Source organism: Cupressus sempervirens, chromosome 5, assembly GCF_028749045.1.
Source record: "Cupressus sempervirens isolate cs-2001-9-10 chromosome 5, ASM2874904v1, whole genome shotgun sequence".
In the NCBI taxonomy this organism is placed as follows: Eukaryota; Viridiplantae; Streptophyta; class Pinopsida; order Cupressales; family Cupressaceae; genus Cupressus; species Cupressus sempervirens.
The window spans coordinates 853,471,052-853,479,573 of record NC_143122.1 but is presented as its reverse complement, the minus strand read 5'-3'; positions in this window follow the sequence as shown (position 1 = coordinate 853,479,573).

The following is an 8,522-nucleotide window of genomic DNA, read 5'->3' as shown; positions in this document are numbered from 1 at the left end:
GGATCCGGATAGAACACCTAGATACCTGAAATTGATAAGCATTTAAAAGATTATCTCTAGAATGGAGCTTAATCTTTAAGGATCTAGATAGAACACCTAAATACCTGAAAATGATAAAAGATAGCAAGATCAAATTATGAGTCATAGAATCATCCCTAGAATGAGGCTTGATCCTTAGGAGTCGAGGTTTAGATTGTCTCGATACCTATAATCAAATGATGAAAAGATGAAAAACATGCCAGAAAGAGGGAAATAAGAATGCCCCTAGTGGTGAGATGCCCCAAATGATGAGGACATAAGATAGAAACAAGATGAGCCAAGCAATAAGTATTCAATGATGTAATCATCCTGCCCCCTCGGGAGTGAAATCGAAATATGACACACTAGAAATGTGACATAAAGTAGTAGAAGAAATGTGAGATGCAATAGAATATAGAAGAGATCAAAATGATCAGAAGAAAATTTAGAGTTGATTTGCAATGATTTTGAGGTCTCGAAGACCAAGTTTGACCACAATTGACTTGAGTTGACTTTTTCATAAATAAATTTTGAAAACATGAAGTATTTTGGGTTGAAAAGATTCCAAGAATCGCAAAGTATCTGAAAAATTAGGACTGCACAAGCATTTGATTGTGTTGGTCCCAAAATTTTAAAATGCATTTTTGAGCAACTTAAGTGTGTCAGATTTTGAATTCAATCCTGAAAATAGATTCAAAATAGCCAAAATAGCCAAGAGGGTGATTGATCGATCATTTGTGTAGTGATTAAGAAACATGATACTTTGAAGAGATCAGCAATGCCTATCACAAATGGTGAAAGTAGATTTGCAATTGAATCACATGCTTATGCAAGTGAAGTATGCAATACAAGACTATATTAAATGCAACCCTAGGTCTGGTTATTGAGCCTCGATAATTTATCATCACTGGACATAGAACAAAGCTCGTATGTTATATAATTCCCACTACCATTGCAATCATGGAAATATAAATAGACCATACATTATAGATTTGTTGGGATTAAATGTAAGCATTCAAGGCACAAGAAGTTAGAATGACCTGAACATTTGTCCCTTTTAATATAGCAAGTTAACATAAGCATCAAAGCATAAACACTAGGATGACCAGAATGTTGCTTGCATGATAGACACAAAACACACACAATCTTATGCTAAGTATTCAGTAAGTATTCTATCCGTAACAACCCTTGCATTTGTAACCTGAGATAGAAATGTCCTAGGCATACTCACAGTGACTTGTATGTTCACTTAATAGGATGAGTATTAGTATATACTATAGCATGAAGAGTTCACTCCAACAGACAAGGAGAAGTACCAACATTATTGATGTACTCATATAAAAGAAGTCAAGGTACACCCGACCATCCAATGTGAGATGAAAGCTCTTATAGTCGACACCCCTTTTATAGGAATATGTCAACTAATTAGAACTAAACTGCAAATAGAAAGCAAAGAAAAGACCTTGCCCCCAATCATTACCTCTCTAATCAAAAATGACATCATCGAGCTGCTCAAGGGGACATGATAAAGAGAAAACAAAGCAAAGAAAGAAAGAGCTTAGTATATCCAAACAAGTATATCATTTTGAGTTCAATATTTTTGGGATTGATGCCAAGTGTTAGTATATAGAACATAGATGAAAGAAATCTCTTTAGTAGGATGACGACAATAGGCAGACACAATCAAAATGACTAGTGACTGAGGTTAAAGAGGAATATTCAAGATGAAGAAACTAAAGGGGACTAAGCAATAGTAGAAAGACACAGCCAGAATGACCAATGATTGATGCAACAAAGATCTTCCATAAAGGAATCTGGAGACATGACCCAAGCAACAATAGGAAGACACAGCTAAAACAACTAGTGATTGTTGTGAAAGAGATTCTATGAGGAGAATCTTGAAAATAAGGTATAGTGGCAACAGTAGGCAGACACAGTGAGGACCACTAGTGACTATCACGAAGGAGATTTTATGAGGAGAATCTCAAAAATAGTGATACTAATGATAGTAGGAAGATCTACTGAGGACCACTGGTGACTGTTGTGAAGGAGATTCTATGAGGAGAATCTTGAAAATGAGGTATAGTGGTGATAGTAGGCAGACGCAGTAAGGACCATTGATGACTATCGTGAAGGAGATTCTATGAGGTGAATCTCAAAAAGAGTGACACTGGTGATAGTAGGTAGAAATGGTGAGGACCACTGGTGACTGTCCCAAAGGAGTTTCTATGAGGAGAATCTTGAAAGTAGTGATAGTAGGTAGACATAGTGAGAACCACTAGTGATTGTCATGAAGGAGATTCTATGAGGAGAATCTAAAAAATAGTGACACTGAAGGGGAATGCCCTCAAGCTATGACAAGATTCAATCCATGGATACATGAGTGGAAAGTAGGAAAAATAAGAAAGAGAAAGCATGAAAGTGACTATACAAAATAGCCAGAAGATGTGCTGCAAGATGGAGCATTGGGAACAAGAGGCACCTTTTTACCAGGTTTTCACCTTCTTTACAGTATTTCCTTTTTTTGCTACCATGATGCCTATTTCTAGGTTTTCACCAATGACACTTTTTTTTGTTTTTCAAATTTTTTTGTATTTTTTTGTATTCTTGATATTTTTCACTTTTTTTGGTGTTACCAAGGCACCTATTGCTAGGTTTTCACCAGGGTAACAATTTTTTCAGGACTTTTTCTGATTTTTATGATATTTTCAAATTTTTAGAACTTTTTCAGAGATTACTAGCTCTCAAGAAGGATTACCTTGATTTTGTTCTAGTGTCTAGCAAGGTGCAGGACAATATGTAGTAGCAAGCTGGTGGATAAGTGGAGATGGATATAACAATATAATCTCATGGTGTAATGAAGGGTATCGTGTAAGTAATCCAAGAAAATGACCATGTCAAGAGATTGCTAAGAACTAAGTTTTCTTCTTTCTTTTGTTGATCAAGACCAAAGGGTTAATTGAATAGGATAGAAAAGTTTGTTATGGAGGTTATGAGTGAATGAATTCAAGAATGAAGACATTTGAAGGATAAGCAAGATCATGATAGGATGTCATGGATGGAAGAATTACACATTGCACCTGTTTACTAGGTTTTCATCATGGTACTTGTCCAAGGTGCTACAAGAAGTGGTTTTCACCATAGGATGGATTTATTTTTATTTACTTTTGCTACCAAGTCACTTGTTTCAAGGTTTTCACCAAGGCACATCTTTTTATTTTTTATTTTTTTATTTTTTATTTTGATTTTTTAGAGTTTTTGGAAAGAATTCAAGCATTTTTTCAAGTTAGATAGCATGCCTATAATAAAGATAAATTATGATAAGCCAAGGCCATAGCAAGGTACACTCAAAGATGTTGATAGGGGAATGGAAGGGAGATAGTAGAAAAGATATATAGAGGATATGGTTTTAGGCTATGGATGAGATAAATGGGATAGAAGGATAAAAAGTGGAGGATAGAAGGTGGAGTGGATAGGGTATTGAAAGGGATGTGCAAGGGTAGAAGAAAAAGTGGGCAAGATCAACATTGACACACACCTTGAAGGGTAGTGGAATGATGTAGGAAATATGGATGAAATAGTTTTAGGTTTAGATGTATGAGGTGGTAGAATAATTTTGGAGGGAGATGGAATGGAAGGCTTTGAAACCTTTTTAGGAAGATGTTGGGAAGAAGATGGAGTGAAAGCCTTTGGAAGCTTGAATGTCAACTTTGATTTGTTTTCAATATTCAAGTCCTTCAAAAGAGACTTGGGAATCCATATAGATTTTAATTTTTCATTATATGCTTTGGAACACATTTCTTCAATAATAGATTTAAGAATCCACACTTTCCTTGGTTGAGCTCTTTGAATAGTGGACCTTTTCAGTTTCTTTTGCATATTTTCCTTCTTGACATTCACATGTCTATTAGAGGGGACATAGTGAACTGTTGAGGATGGATTCATGCATTTGTGTTTGAGTTGATGATGCATATTGCTTCCAAAGGACTTAGGACTTGTGGATGAATGAGGCCAATATGGCTGGTTTAGATGGAAAGGTGAATGTGAAGAGTTCATGTGTGTGTATCTTTGTTGATCTTGGGGTAGGGTAGGAGGAATGTGTAATGAGCTGATAGTGGCAGTAGGAGATAGAAGAACATAAGGTCCCAATATGGATGGAAGACTTGAAGGTTTTAGATTAGATGGATAGGAACCAAGGATAGATTTGGAATATGTGAATGGACCATGAGTAGGGATATCAACATCTTTAGTGTGAGCAACATGACCAAAGCCATCAATAGATTTACGAGGAACTATTGTAGGAGCAATACCTTTGATAGGAGTATTTAAAGCTTGAGCATAGTTTGGAAGTGAATGTAGCGAGGTAGAATAAGAGGGTGAGGGAGCACTTTCTTCAAAAGGAATCTTAAGTAGTAGTGGAAAGGTATCCTTCTCTTGGTCTTTAATAGTCTCCTTAGGGATGGTGGAAGGAATATCATGATCTTGCCTAGTAGAGGGGTATGATATGGGAGATGGAGGAATACATGGTTCTTGAGATGGAGGGATGACATCTTGAGGGATATGCGAGGGTTCTTGATCTTGATCTTTAGATTTCTTTAAATCCTCTTGACATGGATCCACTTCTAAGGACAAGGTAGGATGCGGAGTTTGCATGATAGGCTCTTGAAGAGATAGTGAAGTGCTAGTTGGAGTGGGAATAATGGGAGTAGCAATGAATGAAGGTTTTGGATCTTTAGTTTGAGTATTATGGGAGAGGCTTGTAGCCAATTCACTATTAGCTTGGGTTTCTTTTAGAGGCAACCCTTGAGGGTACACATAGTCAATAGCAAAAGAATTAGGTGCTTTGTTTGGTGGAGGAATGTTGGAAAGCTTAGATGCTTTAGAAGGTGATGGCATGTTGGCAAAAGTAGAAGTTGCATTTGAACCATTGCTAGACATGGTTTCATGATGTTGATCCTTCTTGAGAGTAGAATCTATAGTAGATGAGAGCTTATAATTTTGAATTCTGTCATTATCAAAGAGATCTTGGATCTTGTTTTTCAGCTCCTTACAATGTGAAGTTTTATGTAAATTATGTCTACGATAGGCACAATAGTTACTCATAAAGGAAACTCCTACCAAAGTGACCTTAGGTAATACAATGAGTTTCTTTAGAATAAGTTCTAGCAATGTTCATTCATAAGATCTTCTCAAAGGGGTGAAATCATGCTTTGGTTTTGGTTCGCAAGGTTTTTCTTCAAATATATTTCTAGAGTTCTTGGGTGTTTGCAGATTGTTTTGAGATGGCTTGGACTCAACATTATAGGAAGGTAAATAATCTCACAAGGAGAATTTGTTCCATGATTTGTCATCTTCCTGCTTCAGTTTTTGAAGTTGAGTGCTCATTGATTGGATTTTTTGCTTCATGTTTGCAATAAGTATCTCTTCTTCCTCACTAGGCATATTGGATTTAAAGCATTTGTTGTTAGCCATTGTGATGTCCTAGGTTTAAGTGAACAACCACACATAAAAGATTTGATAGGTTTAGACTAAGACCATACCTAAAATTTCATCTCTATGTAGATTTTGGACTTTTAGTAGTCAAGCACACCAAAAACATCAACAATCCTATCAAGGCTTTCAACTAGGATATACAAAGATCAACTATAAGGTGTCCTCAATATACACAAGGTACGTGAGGCCCAAATCTATAGATGAAAGAAAATAATGCCACACAACCAAGAGGAGACGGTAACCCAAATCTCCACCTTCACTTCCCAAAGGTATAAATTTCTTTGGGGCTTAGCCAAGAGTGACAAGATTATACTTCCAAGAGAGGTGTCTTTTGATTCACCTCCTGATATTTATACTCTACCAGAGCATGAGAGTTGAGGTCATCCCAAGGGGTGATGAAATCTCCAAGCAAGCCTCCTAAAAAAACAAGTCCAAGTATTTCTTGTGCACTCAAGATCACCCAAAGGTGTGAGAGGAGTGAATACATAAGTGGCCTTGGGGTTTAAAAGAGACTCATTCTTTCCCAATGAATCTTTAGTTTTTGTATTCTACTCTTGAAGACACTCATGTTTAGCATGCAAGGTTCTTTCCAACTTACAGTGTCACAACATAATAAATTGAGATTTCATCAACAAAAGTAAATCGAGCATCGTGAACATAAGAAATAGATAGAGCAAAGATTCAATTCCTTTATGCATTCAAGATTGGATGTATTTATTTTAAGCAACAAAATCCAAATATTTCATTGCAATGGTTCTTTGATCCTTAAACACTCAAGATTGTGTTGATTAACATACATTCCAATGAAAGACATGTAATTTTAATCCATGACATTCAAGATTGAGTTTTTAGAACATTCATTCAAATGAAAGATTTTTCAATTTATTAAGACATTCAAGATTGAATTTGATTGTTTTAGATTTGAAGGCATTCAAGAGTGTGTTTGGATTTTAAATTTAATTGCAACATTCATTCAAAGAAAAATGATTAATCATTCAAGTTCATTCCTTTCTAATTTAAAATCCTCCCATGTCCTTCATTGTCACTTTCCACATACTTGCAATAAAAACATTTGATTAAAACTCATGGATTTGCATCATGAATTAATGTTTTTATGAAAAAACATAAAAAAAAGATTTAAAATGAATTTCTAATCAAAAAAATCTGAAATTTTTACTGCGTTCTCTTGAGCATGTCCCAAATTGGTAAGAAAAATTTCAAATCAAAATGTTAAGATTCATCTCATAAATTAATTTTTTTATGGAAAACCATAATAAAATTATTTTAAATTTATTTTAAATCTAAAAAATCTGAAATTTTTATTGGGATATTCTGATATCAATATAAAGTCTTAGTAAAAACATTATATTTTAATTCAATTATTTGCAAGGAAAATTAAATTTTTAATGAAAAATAATTAAAGAATTACTCAAAATTCAATTTTGATCCAAAACTTTTGGACATTTTACTGTGGACGCCACCCATTAACCCAAACTTGTAAAAAATAATTCAAATCAAAATGTGTTGTCTTACTTTCTCAAATAATTTGTAGATGAGAAAATCATTTTAAAAATATATAAAATAGAGCTTTAATCAAAAAAATTGGAAATTTTGCATGTGATTTTTCCCTATTGTCTAGAACTTTCAGTAAAAATTTCACACCAAAATTCATTAATTTCGTCTACTTTTTATGATTTTTATGAAAAACCATAAAAAGGATTGCAAAAAAAGGAATTTTGATCAATTTTTGTTTTAAAAAAATTTAGAACATGAGAAAGAAGAAGAAGAAGATGAGAAATAGAAGAAGATTAAGATGAAGAAGAGGAAAAGGTTTCTCAAATGCTCATTTGCTCATGATTATGGGATGTGTTCTCAAAGTGTCTCCAAACCTGCAACAATTCAAACCTGCAAGACAAGATATAAACCAAAAAAAAAAAAAATGCAAAATAAGAAGAATGAGGCCAGAAAGTTGATTTCTCAGCCCCACGGTGGGCGCTAGAAATGTATATGTGGAATTTGGCCTTACGCTTCACACACACACTTCAACATGATCCTTATTTGTGGATTCATCCCGAAATGAACATTGGATTGTTCATCCGAAAGTAAGCCGGCAAGGCGACTTGTTGCCTTCTATCTAAAGGGATTTTGGTTGTTAGATATCCTCATATTTGAGGTGTTAAGTAACCAGACCCTCTACAAATGAAGGATTTCAGAAATGAAATTAATCTATATGATTGTGTAGATTAATCTAGAATGAGAAATGCATTCTAATCTAGGAACAATTGAAACAAAAATAGATCATAATTAAGCTAAATGAATTTAAACTAAGAATGCAAGATGTATGCAAAAATGTGAGAAAATGTGAGCAAATGTGAGTATGAATTTCAACATCAATTTGATGCAAAATTCTAATTCATCTTTTTTAAAATTAAGAGATGAGGATCTCTTAAATAGACTTTCCTAGAATCCATCAAAGGTTGAGATCGATTTCAATCAACGATCAGGATTGAAGATGAAGTTTAGTCATAAAGGAATATTCCTAAATCAATGGGAGTTAACTGGCTCAGATCTGAGTGTAAGAGTCCAACTTAGATAGAATTTAGTGTAAGAGTAAGTGATCTGAGTCATTTCCAATTTGATCAGTAGTGAACTAGAAATTTCCCTTTTTGAACTAAAGAGAGATTTTGGAGAGATATTTAATTTAATAAAATGAGATATGCTCTCATAAATATATTTTCTTATTAATTAAATAATTCTATTTAATTAATTAGAGACACTTTTCTTATTTAATTAAATAACTTCATTTAATTAATTAGGAATGGCTTCCCATTTAATTAAATAATTTTGTTTTATTAATTAAAATAGGCATATTTATTAAATTAAATAAATTTAATTCCCTAGTACATTAGCCTTAGGACATAATTTAATTTAATTAAATTGTGAATACTTTAAATTAAATTAAATTGTAATTAGTAGGTTTAATGTGACTAATATGAATCAGTACTTTAGGA